At 41.3% G+C, this 18,070-nt stretch overlaps 1 protein-coding gene across 1 annotated transcript in view; it reads left to right on the forward strand.

Moving 5' to 3' along the window:
• Window positions 1-27: 27 nt before the first annotated feature.
• LNX2 (ligand of numb-protein X 2) overlaps window positions 28-18,070 on the forward strand; it is a 59,739-nt gene continuing 41,696 nt past the window's right edge. Inside the window, exon 1 of the mRNA XM_054627737.2 lies at window positions 28-484. The gene's annotated coding sequence lies outside the window, so the exon portion shown is untranslated. The remainder of the gene's footprint in view (window positions 485-18,070) is intronic.

An 18,070-nucleotide genomic window follows, 5' to 3' on the forward strand; every position in this document is an offset into this window, starting at 1 on the left:
TCGGGAGGGCGGGAGCGCCGCTGGGGCTCTTAGTCACGGAACCGCCCGGGGTTTGTTCCTCGGGCACGGCCGTAGGGCTCGCGCAGGCAGGGACAGGTTCGCGGGCAGTCCCGGGCGAGCAGCGCCCCACCCGGCCCCTCCTCCGCGCCAGCCCCGCCCGCGCTCCCCACCGCTCCGGGCTCCGCACAGCCGATCAGGCGAGCGGCGGGGACACCCCGGCCCGGGGCTCCGCCGCGTCCCGCCCCGGCCCCTCTGCCATAGGCTGCGGTTCGCCCGGCCCCGCGCCTGGGGCCGCCGCCGGAGTGGCGGAGCGCCGCTGTCACTTGGGCCGCGCCGCTGCCCGGGGCGGAGGCGGGAGCACCGGCCCGGCCCGGCCCGGCGAGACACGTTCTGCAAGTGCTGCTGCCCGGAGTTTGCTTCCCTTAAGGTGGGGCGGGCGCAGCTGGCGCGGCTGAGGAGGAGAGCGCTGCGCGGAGCCGGCGCGGTGAGTAACTTCCCTGCCCCGCGCGGTGCGGGCGGCTCAGCCCCGCTCAGCCTCCCTCGGTGGCAGCGGCGCGGGGGTCCCCGCGGGGGCGGCGGCGCCGGGCTGAGCCGCTCTGCGCGGGCAACAAGTACGGGAGCGGGGCCGGGCCCCGGAGCCGCCGTGCGGGGCTGAGGTGGGAGCTTGGGAGCAGCGTCCCCGCCCTGGAGCCCCCGGCTCGGCGGCGGGGCTGAGCTCGGCGGCGCCTGCCCCTGCAGCGCGGCTCTGCGAGGCTGAGCTGTGGGCTCGGCGGCTGGAGACCCACTCGGAAAGCGCCTGGTTCTGGGTCCCCCGATGCACCGATGCTGCTCTCGTGTGGCTTCATTAAAGACGCTCTTTTCTGGAAAGGAGTCAGATTACTGCGTGCGGGGGAGGCAGAGGAACAGCTGCGAGCGAACCCCTGCTGCAGGAGCGGGTTTCAGGTTGTGTGTTTTACAGCTGCGCCAGAGGAACTCGGGGCTGGCTGCGAAATGCCGCTGGAGCCCGTGTGGTTCGCAGCTATTTCCAAACGTTCAGTCTAGCCCTCGGAGCTCTGAGCCACGCTCCCTGGTTTCTCCCATCAATTGTTCGCTCTTAGCACTGAAATGTGGTTAGAAAACTTTTAGCCTTATATACTCCTAACAAGGCGTACTTTAAAATTATCATGGCACTTGACGGAATCGTACTCGGTCAGCTAACGGAGAAAACCGTTCCTGGGGCTCTGGTAGGGCTCAATCTGGTAGTCTCTGGTGACTTTTCTTACCGTGTTCATAATGCATAGTGCTGATTGCTTACTTCTCTAGAAATCTATTAAGTACTTCTGAGCTTCCTTTAATTCCTCTTTTAATTACATGATTTAGGGGTTTGGGTTTTGTTTGTGTGCAGAGTAAAAAATGTCTGTGAAGGATTAGTTTTGGACTACATTTGATAGTCTCTGGAAATAAATTTCCAATCATAAATACTTTTGGACTTCTGTTGAAAATAGGAACTGGTCTGAGCTGCACTCACTTTAAATAAACGCTTTGAATTCCTGATTTTATTTTTTTATTCCTCTACCCACTTCTTCTGGCTTTGTAATGCTTTATTCTAAGCTGCAATCCAGCAGCAGATCAAGGAGGCTTAGGAAGAAACATCAGATGGTTTTGGTTAGTGTCCCTACCACTTGGAAAATAAACATGTTAGTACCATATGCTGCCCCGACTTTATTAAAACAAATTTCCTCAAAATGGAAACAAGTTGTACCAGTGTACTTGCTAGAACTGTAAGACCTAATAGGAGTCCTTTATAATTACTCTTTTTTTTTCTAATTATCAGATCACTGAGTAAGAAATCCTCTCCCCTGAACACAGTACAATATAAAATTACTAACTCCAGAGTCAGCAGGCTGCAAAGAGCACTATTGTACCCAAGTAGATTTTTTTAAATAAAAAAGGTTGTAATATTATGTTTTAAAGTGCTTGTACTGTTACAATTCTAAAATGTATGGATATTAAAACTCATAATTTTGCCATGCATTTTCAGTAATGAATTTCTGACTGTACTCACCCTTTACTTTGCTTGGTGACTTCAGCAAGAGGGAGCCCAGGGCCTTGGACTCGGGTCTGAGATTTGCAAAGGTAGTATCTTTTCCTAACACTGCACCTGAATTTTCTGTTACCAAAACAACAAAAAATGTGACAGTTTAGGGACAAAACTTTGCAAGAGGAATGTAAGCCGGTGATTGGGTGGAAAAATACTGTTCTCTTGAGATGGGTTAAAAAATAAGTTTACTAAAACCTGTCCTGCTTTGACATTGCAACATTTGGCATTTGTTTGTTGTGCGCTCCCACGGAAGCACTGATTACCTCAGTGAAAGTTTTTTTTTGTAAGCCTTTACCCATACTGAGTGGTCTCAATCTTTGTATATATTTATGGGCCTACATTACTAAAAAAGAGCAGAAGTTTGTTAGCTACTAGTTAAAACTGTATATCTGCAAATATGCCAAAATATCCTCCTCTTCTTTCACCTCCTTTTTCTGTACTTCTAAAAAATGTTAACATATTTGAAAGCAACTGGGAAGAAGTTATACCAACAATATTGAAGTGAAATGTATAAAGACATAATGTGTATTAGATAATTAATATAAATTATTGCCTTGCATCAGCAAAATGTTGCTTGTTTAAAGAGCTACTAGACACGAACAGCTGTAACTAATAAGAAAACATCATTCATTTGGTGTTAAAATGCTCCCTGGTGTAAAAGGCAACAGGGGAAACTGGTTGCCTATTTGACATGCCAGTGGCTTGTCTCTGATATTTGAAAATTCTTTGTTGATTTTGTTGGCAAAAGCATTTTTAATGTGACACCATTGAATTACATGCTATTTAATTGCTTTATTAGGTCAGTGGAGTTTGTCCTTTAGAAGTTGTAGTGCCTTTTGAAGAAGAAAATGCTTTTAAATGTTAGTATTAAGTTATATAATTGATAGGTATAGGTTTCTATGGAGCAATAAAAATTAATAATATTGTGGGTTTTTTTGTTCTAATTCTGTAGATATTTGTGCTTGCATATGCTTAATTTTAAACTTCCAGGTATTTCTTTTGGAATGACAGGGTCTGCTCTTAGGCCTAATGATAAGCCTACATGTAAATGTTTTTGAGGTTGAGATTTATGTTTGCAAAATTCATGGGCTGACGCTGTCGTGTGTTTTCATACTGCCTGCTCTGTATCCTGCATGAGATAGCGTAGGTGGCTGAGGGGACTGCTCTGCACCTTGGCATGTGTGGAGATGCCCCCAGCCCTGCTGTTGTGTTACAGGGCATATCAGTGCTGTACCCGAGCTGGCTTCATCCTTGCAATGTGCTCTGCAGTACTACAGACGTATCTTTTATTTCTTTGGTGGTACCAGAGATGTCAGTCCTTTATGTTCCCATAGAGAGTTATTTCAGCGGATGTCAGTTTAGCAAGTAATTTGCGGGCTGGAACAGGAGTGGAATGTCTTGCAGAGTCTCTCCTGCTGAGCTCTCTGTTAGGTGGTGAACACAAAAGCCAAAGTGTGCAGCTGTTTGATATAAAGTCAGATAACTTGTGAGCATAAAGATTTCAAATTGTTTTGCATTTTTTTCATTCAAATAGTGGGAACTATTTTTGACATGGAAACATGGGGTAACATAGCTCAATATTTGCAGTCTCATTTTTGCTTCAAGTAAGCAAGTTGATATTGCTCTGGAGTTGTGGCATGTTGTTAAGAATGTCTAGAATTTTCTTATTGTCATAACAATAAACCAGATTAAATAGGGTAGGAAAATAATTATTAGATTATAAATTAGTCAGATCAATGTTATATGGAAGGTAATTTTACCCAGGAGGAGTTGGTTCATTTTGGGCTGGAGTGATAGATGTTCTATTTTACCTGGCTGTTTTTCTTTTGTTCCACAGAGAGGAATCATTGAGTCATCACAGAATGGTTTGAGTAGGAAGGGACCTTACAGATCATGTAGTTTCAATCTCCCTAGGAAGGAACACCTGCCACTAGACCAGGTTCCTCAAAGCCTCGTTTTGATCTTTGAATATTAACCAGCTTTTTTGGGCTCCTCTTCCCTTGAGGACATTATCCCGTGATGCTCAACCAAACAGATCCCTGGAGAGGCCAGTCTGCTTTTCTGGAGCCCAGGGTGCTGAGCCTGCTGTGCTCACTGCCTTAAGGTCCTCAAATGCCACCATTCCAGTGTCACTGCAGCCGAGGCTCCCCACTAGTTTCACATTCTGTACCAGACCCTCTTTGTTGGTGAGAACAAGGTTCAGCATAGACCCTCTTCTTGTTGGCTCTTCTGTTATTTGGAAGAGGAAGTGTTTTTGTATTTAATTGGAGAGATTTGACACATTTAACCACTTTTGATGGATTATACAAAGTTTTTCAGAAGAACCCTTGTTGTAGAACAAAATGCAATTTGCTTAAGTAGTATATCCAATATATGAACTAATCCAGTTTTAAAATGGTGTAAATGGTAGTAATAAGTAGTTCTAGATAATGAAACAGAAGGAACTATGACTTATTCATCCTTTTTCTAGCAATAGAGCACAATGAAAAGTGATCCATGTTAAAGGAGAACCCATAAGTGTCTGGGCAAAGGGAGGCACCCAGTAGTTGCAGAACGGCAAACCAGGACCTTTGGGTTGTGTTGCCTGGAGTGGTGTAGTGCTGTCAGATATTATTCTGCACAGTGGGGAAAAATGAGCTACATGCTTCCTGCTTCTGCTTTGTACATTCCTTGCAGTGGAAGTGATTTTGAAGTGCAATACAGGCTGTGTTCCCCAGCCCCCAAGATCGCACCACCGCTGCGTGTTCCCATGACCTTCTCCAAAGAGGTTGCACAAGCCCAGTGGAACATGTCAGGATGCCTGTGTTCTATGTTCCCAGGGGCTGGCTCTTTAGAAGACATTTGGGAGAAGGCACAGTTTATTATTGGGTTCAAGTCAGTGTTCTTAAATGCTGACTTTTTATTGACTCTTGCAGTTGTACTTGTTGTGTAGATTTTTGTTACGTTCTTCACATGCAATTTTTGCTTGAATCTGAGCTCTCTGCCGCAGACAACCCTCTCTTACTGCAGTATCATTGTCAAAAGCTGTGACCTCAAAAGACCAAAGAATACCTGTGATGGAGGATTTTAAGCTCTTATCTTCCTGTGGCCTTCTTTGTTCTTCAAATTGGTGCTAATCCTTGTTTCAGAGTTCATAGATAGGAAGAAGAAAGCTGATACAGCAGGGGTTTTTTTGCACAACAGAAGAAAATTGAAATTCAACCAAAGCTGATGGAGGCTGACTTGTGTGCTGTACTTCCAAAATCAGTTTGTGGAAAGTGATTTTCTGTGATTGCTGTCTTGTGCTAGGACAAACTGTTGTGTTCTGCCACAGAAATGTCATGTTTGCTCTGAAAGGCTTTGAAAGGACCAACCCAGGAGGCTTTTATTATTATACAAAGCAATGTTTCAGAACCCAGGTGTTGTGATTTTTCTGGACATTGAGTTTTGGTTGGCATTCCCAAACAAGATCTTAATTTAAAAAAGCAAACAAAAAAAGCTTGGCTTGGTATCAGTGAGCCACCTTTGTTGGTGGATTTTACTTTGTCATGAAGTGAAAGCACTTTTGTCTACATACCTCATAGTCCCTAGATGAAATGAGCTGTGTCATAGTGGCAGTAGAATGGAGCCTGTGGTGAGGGTTTCTGTGGCTGTGGCCATGTCATCCAAATAATTCCTCTAATTGCCCAGCAAAACCAAAACACCAAGAAGAAAGCCAATAACCCCTACAAGGCTCTTAAACTGACCACATCCTGACTTCAGCACTGCCATCAGTAACAGCCTGCATAGAACAGCACGTTCAAAGTCCATCTTAGGGCCAAGTAGCCTCCATCTAGAGCAAGTCACATTTCAAGAAGCAAGCTGGAGACCTTAATGTCTGGATGTGCCTCATGGAGAGTGCACTGAATATCTGTGATAGATTAAATACTTAAGTATGTATCTTATTAAGTTGCCTCTACATGTTTGGAGGTTAAAAGTTACAGAAAATACCCAAACCAGTTACCACTATTGCTGTTTCATGCAGAGGAGGAGTCTTTATTGTTAATTCCAAGTTCATGCATTTATTTACCAATGGCCCACCCTTCTTTGTCTTCTTCCCTCTTCTTACTTGATCTATTGTCCTGGCCCATGTCATTTTCTCTTGCGTTGCTTTTTTTTAAATCGTGTTGTTTAACACTTGTTTATAACCAGAATGAATTAACTGTGAGTGAAAGCTGGTCAATGCATCACAAGACCATATAGATTCTAATGTGTTGTGTAAGCATTCTGATCATGTTGGAGAGTTTGCCATGAACCCTGTCCTGATCGAAGAGCTCTGAGTACCCTTGGCACAGTGCATGTGCACCCCAGGGGCTGCCCCAACTCTGAACTGAAGTAACTTGTTTTTTAAACTTCTCGAAAAACATTTTCAGTCAAGCTTTTTCCGGAGCAGGTTGATGAGGGTTTCCTTCTGTCTGGCCTCTTTTTCCTGTTTTTATGTCTTGTTGGTTCTAGAGCAGTTTTCCCAGCCTTTTATTGTTATTGACAGAAGCTAATGAAGGCTCACCCAGTTCCTGCCTTTATGTTAATTAAAAATTAGTACCAGTCAATTCCTGGTCTATTTTTACAATTAGTCCGTCGCTGAACTGTCATTTCTGCTTCAAATGAAGATTGAAGGTTTAAAATTCACAGGGTTTCCTGCCTAGTGTTAAACTAGCATTGAATGCCTTCAGATTTTGGGTTTGCTTCCTAACTATTTTAATCCCTTTTAGACATAAAAGGTAAGGCTAGGCTCATTCAGATTGGATTAGGCTAAAAATACTTGTGGATCTGCCATGCATTTCTTGCAAATGTCTTAAAACCGTGTATAAGTTAGGTCTCTACATACGCGTAAGAAAGCTTCATAAGAATTCAGTGACAGCTCCCAAATATTTCTTTTTTTGAAATCACCAATAAAAAAGGTATCTTTCTACTTTGTCTGGCAAAGTAACTACTCTTCATTCCTGCTATCAGGGGGTTTGCTCAGCATGTCTGTTCAGCACTGATACTTTTATATTCTGTAGCTGGAAGGGACATTAACTGAATTGGACTTGACCACATGCACAGCAGCAAATATACCTATCGTAGTGTATTTGTACAGTGTTGGAATGATCCTGCATAAAAAATCTATAAGGATTTAGTTGTGAGGAGGGCTTTTTTCCCCACTTTGAAATCCATTTTGACTGTAGCTGCTGACTTTCTATTGAATGTGGCTCTACTGCTTTTTTGCAGGGAAAATAACTTTGCGGTGAGGCAAAAGTGAAGGTGATTCAGTGGTGGTAAAAAGGAGAATCAGCAGCACAGCTTGTCTGAGCACTTGACCTGAGCTGTCTTGCCGTGTAAGCAGAAAAAGAGAATCTGTGGGAAAATTAACACTAAAGTGAGTGGTAACACAAGATTTTGGGTTACTGGAGTGTGAAATGAAAACTGTTAACAGTCCTTTCTTCTGCAGTAAGGGATGTGTGCCATTGACCAGAGAAATGCTGTAGAAGTGTAATGCTTTGTTAACTCATATTTTGAAAAGTTTGGAAAGCTGTGAAGCCAGGAAATGTTCTGAGGTGTTGTGCTGTTACGAAGTTGAAGATACTTGACTAGGAAATTTTGAGTACAGCTTGACTTGCTTCTTTGCCTTCTACAAACAATCACATGGGAGCTTCACAACAGGTGAAGCCTTTAAGTAAGCTTCAAGTTCAGTGAAGGCAACTTATTTCACACAGTGATGTCACCATTGTGCTGAGATTTTTATTTTTGCCTCAGATTGTCAAAGAGGAGAGAGTTATGTTTTAGCTGACACTGACTTTGAGGATAAAGAGCATGGTTTGTTCTAAAGTGTTCTTATAGGCGAGTCTGTCTATACCCGAAAACCTGCAAAGCAGGTTAAGTTGATAGGCAGGAGAGAAGGGACTTCACTACAATGCACCCATATGTGTTAGGAGCAATTGCTATCCTACATATATAATTTTTCAGGTGATGTATCACATGTAAAGTCCTATTTTGCCATCCCTGTAGCTTGACTGTACAATTGAATCCACAGCAGTGACTCCATAGGGCTCTTTATGGGCATGAGAGTCCTTTTGCCTGCTTCTGCTCCCAAGGAAGTCACTGAATTCAGCACAGTTATGATGATGTTACAACAGAGCATCCCTGATGGGCTTTCTTTGCTAAGGCTCAATCTAATAGCTGCTTGTGCAGATCTGGTTAACATTTTGCTTGTCATTGAACTTCACGTGCGTGTGTATATATAAAATTTCTGTATGTGAAGAAGTAAAACAGCACAAAAAGGGAAAAAACAAGGGAAAGAACTGTGCTTTCTCTTTTCCTTCTTTCTTTTCAGATCTTAGAAATCCTGCCAGATTTAGCTCTAACATTAATTATTTTTATGGAAGAATGGAAAAGAAATACAAATTATTGATGCATGCAAAGCCATGACATTAGTGAAAGACATTATAGGAATATGATCTAGGATGTTTTTACCAATTTAATTATTGTTCTGTTCTGTAGTTTTTACTCTTTAGTTGTGAAGTATATAGTCTTCTGATGCTGTTAGCAGTTACAGCAGTGAGGAACTTCAGTCATGTACTGTTTAAATAGGAGAGCAGTACTGTTAATTGTCAGCACTGATTATAGAAAATGTCAGGAACAGTTCATGGGTTTCATTGTGGGGATTTTCATATAAATTGCCACACCAAAACTTCAGAACACAGTAAATGGGTGATGGAAAAAGAGTAACCTTTGTAAGATAAGAGGAGTTATTTTCTTAATTTTCCAGCTGATGAGTAAACATGAAAGGAAAGACCAAATTGCTTTTGCTCTCATGGTATATTTTTCTTACTTCACATGTTGTTCTGTCCTTTTTTAATATTAAACTTAGTTTTTTGACATAAAATTATCCTGCTTCTCAAATTTGACATAAATTGGAAGCAATTAATAAGTGAAATAATCAAGCAATCATTTAATCAGAGTTAAAACTGTGTGTAAATATATTTACATATTTATCTATAAAATTGCATTTAAGTATAATGATAACAGTCTTTATTAGAAAAAGTGCTCTGATTTAACATGAATTGACAAGGATTAGGATTTAATAATGAATTAATTACTGTTTCCTGTTTGAGGGGGAATATATTTTCCCCAAAGATTCTGCTTTTAGTATACCATCTTTTTCCCCAGATGTTCTCAAATACATTCTGCATTGTTTTAAAACAACTCTAATCTTTAATACGATTATCTGTAAATTTCCATTGTTTACTGAGGGATTTTTTCAGATTATCAAATCATTTTATATACAAATCCTCCTTTCCTTGGTGCATAGCGTAACTCTCTGTTGCATGCCCAAGGCAATGCCCCAAATGAAACCAACTGACATCAATTATTGATGATGATTGATTACTCTGCCTGCTGGGAAGTGAAATCAAGTCTCAATTCAGGATTTGTTTCAAACACAGGGCAATGAGAGCAGGTGCCGGGAGACACTGGAGCGTGTGCATTGATTTGCAGTGTAAGCATAGGCAGGTGACTTATGAGTACATGGGATTGGGAAGGGGAAATGGTTACAGCCAGAGTTGTCATTGCTTCTGAAGAACTTGGGTGGTGTGTTTTCCTGGTACCAACACACCAGAATGAGAGGAGCTTTTCTTTCTCATCATGGTGGTCATGTTGCATTACACTGGAGCATGTGATAGCTCTTAACAGGAGGGGAGAGCCCCTCTGTCCCTCTTCATCCCACCTAAATATGGCCTGATTGGATTTGCTCTGACTCCATCAGGCTTCACAAGTTGTAACTGTACTCCCTATTTCTCATGCACCAATAACTGTCTTTCAGTGGGGTTTCCTATGTGTGAAATCAAGTAACTTAACAATGAAAGATACTTAGGCATCCTTTATGTCACTCCTTTTGTGTCTGTCCTTTGTGTGGGATTGAGTTGCAGGGGGAAAAAAGCTTTAGAATAGAAACCAGCAACTGAGTTACAGCATAGGTTCAGGAGAAGTGAGGGAAAATTGAAATGCAGTGGATAAGCTAAAGCATGGCATTTCTTAGTTTTATAAATTACCTCCATGTAATTGTAGGCATCTTTTTAATGCAACATTTGCAGCAATTACATCATTAGTAAAATCCTTATTGCTTGTGACGTTTAGAAGGAGCTGGAAATACTGCCTGAGCTACAAGACAGCTTAGAGACAGCTGAAAACTGTATTATGCTTTAGGGGAAAATAAGTCTGATTGGTTTGTTTCCTGGAGGACAAAGTAATGAGTGAGGATTTGGGTCCAGCCAGATTTCCCCCATTACAACTTCTTTCCAATGGGCCTGCCTGGGTTCCCCTGTAAATCATTCACTCTTGCATGTTGTTTTGGTAAGCTGTTTCCAGGCTTTCAGAACAAAAGATGGGAAATACACATTGTTTTCAAAACCCAGCATGGAATTTCTTGGGACAGAGCAAGCTGTGCAGAAACATAAGCATTTTTCATATTTGAGGTTGTCAGAATCTGTTGTAGGAACAAAGGTCAGATATCAATACAAGAGTCTGATATTTCCCCATCAGGACTACCCCTCCATTTTTGGATTCAGGAGTTCCAACTCCAAATGTTCGGCAGGAATCAGAAGTAAGTGAAAAAGGATGCATCTTCGAAGGACAAAGCAGTGCAGTGAGAGCTTCCCTTGTTGGCAAAAGCCTGAGTAAGCAGGTGGGGCTGGCAGCGTGCCCTGGAGGTTAATGCAGTCAGTCATCAAGCTGGAGGGGAAGGTGAAGCCCTCACTTCTGCCCAGCTTCTCAAGAAAGGTCCTCTGAGCAGGCTTCTGCTGCTGCCTCCCATTTCTTCACCTTGGGTGCTGGGAGAAAGAGATGGTAGTTAGGACCGAGACAGTGCAAGGCTAAAAAAAGCCCACCCAAAAATCAATGTATATAGTATTGATGGCATTTAGAACAGTGTTGGTTTCTTTCTTTGGTGAGCTCCAAGCAGCAGCAGGGCCAGCGTTTCCTTTCTTTTGCAGCTGAGCTGCCCCAGTGGGCTCAGAGGCTGCTGTCTGCCCACCCATCCACTCCAGCTGCCTGTTGTGCTGGCTGGGGTTTTATGGTGCTGCTGAGGCTATTCCTGGATGACAAATCTGTATTAGAGAAATATTTTTTTAGTGCTAATGCAGAAGCGGTCTAGCTGAGCACAGACAGCAGTCTTGTTAATTTTCCAGGCTGTTGCTATCTTACTCTCAGCCATCCCTAGACAGCCTCACCATTTTATGGTTCCTCTCTAATGGCATGAGCCAGGATGTCATAATATTCAAAATCAAATGTACCAGAAAATATAATAAATTAGAGTTGGGCTAGCAGAGTAATTGAAGAATAAACTGAATTTAAACCGAACGGGATTGTGTTATGAACTGATTGCTATTCACAAAATGCACCAGAGGAGTGTGACTTCATGTAGATTTACTATTGATGGCAGCATTTCCTAGATGGCTATTGGCAATAAAGAAATGAAAACGGTGTGAACTTTTGGGTTAGTACCAGAACATAACAATGCAGTAAAGGAAAAGTACTGTTCTCGTTACACTGCAAAGTGATTCTGGAAGAAAGATTTTCCTGTGTTTTATTTATTTATTTAAGATGTTTATGTGTATTTAGAAATCCTTGAGTTTATAAAAAGGGAATACAGGAGTTGGCATGGAAATAACTGATTTTTTTCCCAACTCTTAATGTAATTCTTCTGTAAGAAACTACTTAGGAAATGTAGCAGTAGAGTGGATTCCTCCTCTCAGTTCTGAAAATTGAGTTTAAGGACATTTGATGTCCTTAAGGAATTTTAAAGTTGTTTGCCCAGACAGTTTTACAGCAGATAGAAAATTCTACTCAAAGAAAAATACACAGACTATTTTCTATTTCACTAAACCAGGTAATGTACATACATAAGACATTTTAAAAATAACCCTTCAGCTGTGATGCTGGTAGAGGCATAGAGAGATGGCATAAGATCTGGATTTGTGAGCTACAAGTTATCTGAGCTGAGCCCTGTGTTCTTCTGTTCTCTTGAAATGTGAAATGAGATAGAGCTAGTGAAAGGCACCCTGAGGGTTGCTTGTACAGCCAGAAGCCATGGGAAAGCCTGTGCAAATGGAAGCAGTCAGCAGCAGGTACTTGCTAAAACATAGCAAGTGCTGTCTGAGCTGCTGGGTTGAGGAATCTGCGTGGGTTGTGCGAGAGCCAGCCCTGTGCTGAGCAGGCCTGTTGATGTTGAGGTAGTCAAACTGCTGGTGTGCAGAGAAACTGAAAAACCACGCTGGACAATACTTTATTTTCTATTTATTCTTACTTTGAGAACACAAAAGAAATTTTGCAAGGATGAGATTTTTGGGAGCAATGATCCAAGCTCAAGGCAAGACTCGTCTGCTTTCACAATTGTGTGCTGTGATGGAATACCAGCAAATAGAAGGGCTGTTCAGTGGTAGAAATTGAACAAGCCTACAAGCCTTTGGTGGCAGTGGGGACAGATGGGGAAAAAAGCAATATTACTGCCCCAAAAGAATTAATTTTGCAATAATTAATGGTATGATTTGTTTAATTGAGCTCTTCTAAGTTTAAAGGTTTAAGTTGTGTTTAAATGTGAAATGGTATTGTTTATTTTCATTATTCTTGTAAAATTTAAATAAGGTTCTCTACCAGGAATGGTAATGAAATCAATTTGATTTTTAAACTAATACTACAGAATGGTAAAAAAATAGCAGCTCTTGTGAGCTAAATACTTGAATATATACAGTAAGGTTTAGCATTATTAAACTAATTCAAAACACTGTTAAATCCCTTGATTTAAATTACTTCACTGTGCCATGACCTGATGGAATTAGAAATTAATCTAGAAGATGCAATTAATAGACTACTTACATCTCTCATGTAATACTTAAACTTAATTATTTTTCTGTGTGTATTTTGATCGCTTAATAAGTTGTTTCCTTGCATCCATCCCATATCCCATAGAAGTAGGCTGAGTGATCACCCCAGGAGGGAGCATGGACAGCTACTGTCTCTCCTTTTGGGCTGACTGGGGAAATAGTTAGGGCCAGTTTCATAAACAAGCTGCCAACAACCTTGGCTCTCTCTTCAAACTTGTGTAGGAGAGAACTTGGGAGAATGCTGTTATAAAGGAAAAAATAATCTTCCTAACAGTAGGGGGGAAATCGGAAGCATTTAACCCACTTAAAAAGAAACAGGCAGTACAGGAATTCCTACAGGAAGGTTTTGAGGAAGGTAGCCTTCAAGATCTGGTATTTCTGCTTGCTGCAATGGGAAGTTCTGATATTTTGTGAAAAATTAAGAGCTCTTTTGTGTTAGGACTCCCTGTTACTTGCCAAGTGGAAAGTAACAGGGAGTCCTAACATACCAGGTGACTTTTGGTGAGTTAATAAAACACTGCTTATCTTTGAGAGCTTTCCCCAGTGGAACACTTGTAACAAGTGTTGTCTGATTAAGGTTTTTTCTGGCTGTGCTCAGTCCCTTTCCTAATGCTTCTTACTTTGTTAACTTAGCACATGGAATCTGTGTACTATGGGTGAGCTCTTACTGCAGGTAAGACCACTGGAGAAACTTTGAGTGCAGTTGTTAGGGAGAAATATGATAGGTAAATGGAGTTCTTTCAGAGACTTGTGGAGCATGATTTTCTTTCAAAATATGCTGGTGGCATGGAATAAAGTCATTATTTCTGATAAAGTTCATTTCAGTAGTAAATATTAGAAACAACTCAGTTTGAGCAGTCCAGATTGTTTTGGAAGCTGTAGGCAGTTGAATGATGTATTAGAATTCAAGCAGTATATTTTTGTAACATTTAGAAGCAGAAAATCTAAACCACTTTCAGAGGGTGAATGCATCCTGGAAACATGCAGCAGTTACCATGATTAACCATTGGAAAACACTGTTGTGCTCAATCTTGTAGTAATGTGACCAAAGGTCCTTTGAGAACCAAAAGGAATAGTAACAAGGAACCCAAAGTGCTGTTGCTGGGGCATGGGGCACAGGCAGTACCTGGGACTTGCCAGTTTCTGATGTGAATGCTTTCAGGTAACATGTGAAAGCTGGAAGGACTTGGAAAAAAGTTTAGAAAAAATATTAGAGGATGCTTTATGGTATTTATTTAAGAACTCTTCTTTCCTCATCTGATTAGTAAGTAAACCACAGTGCATAAATGTAATGGAAGCTTTCATAATTTAAAAAAGATGTTTATATATCTGGTGGCATCACTGATGGGCAGCTAATCCAGTTAGGTGTGGTTGGTGACAGTTTGCTACAGACTGAGTAAATACCATAAATACCTAATGATGGGAAACTCAGGAACTGTCAACATGACCAGCTAATACCACTAAGTAAAGATTTCACTCTTGGATCCAGAATTGCAGAAGTGTGTATTTAATGTGTACACGTGACCTAATCACTTCAGGTAGTTCCATTGTGCAGTGATGCTGTTGGGATCAACATTTAATGCCACAATCTCTGTTGAGGAATGCTTTTTCTGTATTAGGTGGGCAGGGAGACAATGTTATGTAAAGTCATTGATGTCATTGCATGGTGGCTGATAAAGTGGACAGGTGGGATGAGAGATCTGAGACTGATGTGCAAGACATCCATCCTTGTACACCCTGCTGCTGGGGTGGTGTTGGACTGCTCAGGATCATTGTAGGTGTGTTGTTAAATGCTTTAGGGATAGCCTTTTAAAAATCCGGCAAGTCAGCTTTGCCACGGACACTTCTATGCCTGAAGAATCTTTTCAGTCTGTTATTTTAAGTTATGCATGCCCCAAAGCAAGTATAAGTCTTAAAATCAGAAAATACCAGGGTGGAAGGCACCTCAAGGATCATCTTGTCCAACCTTTCTTGACAGAAGCACAGGCTAGACAAGGTGGTGCAGCACCTTCTCCAGATGCATTTTGAAAGTGTCCAGCATTTGGGAATCCATCATTTCCCTGGGGAAATTATTCCAAGGGCTGATTATTCTCATTGTGAAAAACATTCCTTTTTTGTCCAATCAGAGTCTTCACAGAGATAACTTGTACCCATAAGCCCTCATATTTTCCATGTCTCCTTGTAGAATTGGAGTCTTCAGCTTCTTTGTAGCCACCCTCTAAATACTGGAACATGTTGATAAAGTCTCCCCTAAGCCTTTCCTCAAGGCTGAACAAACCCAGTTCTCTCAGCCTCTCCTCATATGGCAGACTTTCCAGTCCTTTGATCATCTTTCCCCTCTCTGGGCCTTCTCCAGTTTCTCCGTATCTCTTTTAAGCGCTTCTAAGTGTGTCCATTAGATAGGGAGATGAACAGCTCATAAATTCAGATGTTGCTCTATTTCATGTTCAGTCAAATAGACTTTGATGGTTTTAATGTAGCAGCACAAAGGCATTTTGAGTTTTGTGAATGCGAAAAGGAATATTAATTCCAGCTTTATCCCTGAAAAGTTCAATGAAAAAACCAGGGAAGAGCCTTTCACATGTTTCACTGTGTTCTTTTCCTACCTTGGTAAGAGCTGATTCTCTTTTTCATTTACAAAGAATGTAGTAGCTGAAAAGAAACTTTCTTCATGTGAAAGAAAAGAAAGAAAATGAGAAAATGAGTCTAGAAGATCGTCAGCAGAAATATTTCATGGGGTTCACAGAGGGTCTCTTTGTACAAAAATGGGAGAACTACAGATACAAACTAAGTCCCTGAATGAGGCAATAGTTTGTTTGAAATGGCATACCAGTAAAATTCTTTTTTTTTTTCCTCTCACCTCTTCCACATTTCTAAATAGGGCGTAGAAAAAGCCCATCAGAAAAGTTCATAAAGGTTAAAACCAATGATTGTCAGCGACTTAGAGATTATTGGGTAAAGGCATTAAATAAGTGAGGTATACAGTGACTGTTTTGGGGGCATTATGTTGTTCTGTTGCACCTTACAAAGTTAAAATGTCATTAGTTAAAAATGTGTTTCCTCATATTTATGCACAACATAGACCAGCACAATTGCTCAGCTAAACAAACAGGACATTTTCAATTATAAGGTGCCATTACCTTTGTGTGTTCTTGTCATTTATGAAATCAGTGGGTGGTTAATTAAATTGCTCCTTTGGACTCTCCTGAAGGCTGTGTATTAATTATATTTTAGTGGTGGTGTGCACATTTCTCAACTTTTTAATGAGGGTAAAAGTTGTTTACCTCTTCCTTTGTGAATGCTTTTTTTTTTTTTTAGGTAGGTATAATATGGGGTTTTGTGATAGGTTTTTCTTTCTTTCCCATAAATCTCATTATTCAGCTGCTCTTTGCAATCATGTGGCATGCCTGAGTTTAAATGAAATCTTAAAATGTTAAATTTCATGTTGCAAAGTACAGCTAAAGCTGCGGAGTCTGCGTGTTGAACTCCACGTTGTTGGAGGGAACAGGTTCAACATTCAGGAGAGCAGGCTCCCTTCAGCCACTCAGGTCTTTTGAATGCAGTTCTGGGGCTCACACCCAGAATTCTTGTTCAGCCCGTTGGCTGAGCAGGCAGATTTTGGCTGTCCTCCTCCTTTCCTCCGTAGAAGGAGCAGCACTGATGCTTGTGAGTTCAGAGGGAGGCTTGTGGTGGCAGTGCTGGGTTGGGGAGCAGCTGTTGTGTGGCAGGGTAAAGGCTGTGCTTACACCCCCTTCCTTTGCTGTGTGGTGTTTCACCATGCTGTTCCATACAGCTGAGATCTGCGCGAGAAAAATCGTGCTGTCTTAGCAAATGCCATTTCCAGCTATGACTTCAATCAATGACACATGTGCTGAAGGAAGCCCATGTAGGTGTAGTGCTGGTGTGCTCACAGAGGAACACAGTAGCTGGGATTGGTTTGTGTTGGTTCTTCAGCTGAAATGGAGCATTACAAGTAGGTGTAAAAACCCAAAGAAAATACCGCTAGCCTAGCATAACTATCATTGACATTGTCATTTTAAGGCTGTTGGAAATGTCTCTAGCAGAGGTCAAAAGTTTTCTTAGTGCTATGTCTTTGAAATACCATCACAGGTTTTATCTCGTGGGAAGGAGCAGAATGGGCCTCATTTCTGACTGGACAATTTATTTAACTGGTCTGATGGTCTCACCAGGGGTGATGTCTCATCTAGGCCATGCAGCTCTTCCATGAAGCAGAACAGGACATCAGTCCTCTTCATTATGCTGTTTATCCAAGCCTGTTTGTTTAAAGCCACACCAAGCCAAGAAGAGGCAGGAAAAACAGATTTGTTGCTTTTTCATAGGGATGATTTACTTTGCAGTGATATTTTCTCAAGTGGAGGATATTATAAAGGCCACCCTGAAGTCTTCTGAAGTATTCCCTGAGACCTCGAACTGAACCCTGTGCTGCTGGAGAATGCTTTTCTACTGCTCATTTATCATGGTGTTTGTAGATTTGGAGGGTTTTTTCATCCACTTCATGGAACTAAGTGAAGGAAGAGGACAGTCTTGAGGGATAATGGTGGTTATCACATTTAGCCGGTCGTTGGCTCTCCTGTGTGTAATTTGTCTGGTATAAGGGAAAAATAATACTAAAGTATTCAATTTGTAAGTGGAGTTACTAGACTTTATAAAAGCTGCTCTGGAAGATAGTTGTAGTTTGTGGCTCTGCAAATAAGCATGATTTTATAGTATTCAAAAAGCCAGAAACTTAGTTACTTTGAAAGAAAACCATAATAATATTTCCCCTCCTTTTTTAATCAACAAGAGTAAAGTGATTTCAGGGTGTAAAATGGACTTTCTGTGTTGAGTACACCTCTAGTATTGAGATACTGAATTATATATGGAAATTGAGACTTTGTCAGAAAGTATGTGCAGTTTTGAAAACAGTCTCAGTATTCCACTTTAAATTTTTTCTTTAAAAAAGCAAAATTTTCTGAAATAGAAGAGTGGAAGAAAGAAGAAGGATGTTACGTAATCCACTTGGTTGTTTTTCTTGCAAACATTTTGTTGCTTTACATAATATTTATAGCATAGAGAACGACAGGGACTCGAAATGTCCCATCTGTGTTGTAAA

The sequence above is a fragment of the Agelaius phoeniceus genome, chromosome 2 (genome assembly GCF_051311805.1).
Source record: "Agelaius phoeniceus isolate bAgePho1 chromosome 2, bAgePho1.hap1, whole genome shotgun sequence".
Taxonomy (NCBI): Eukaryota; Metazoa; Chordata; class Aves; order Passeriformes; family Icteridae; genus Agelaius; species Agelaius phoeniceus.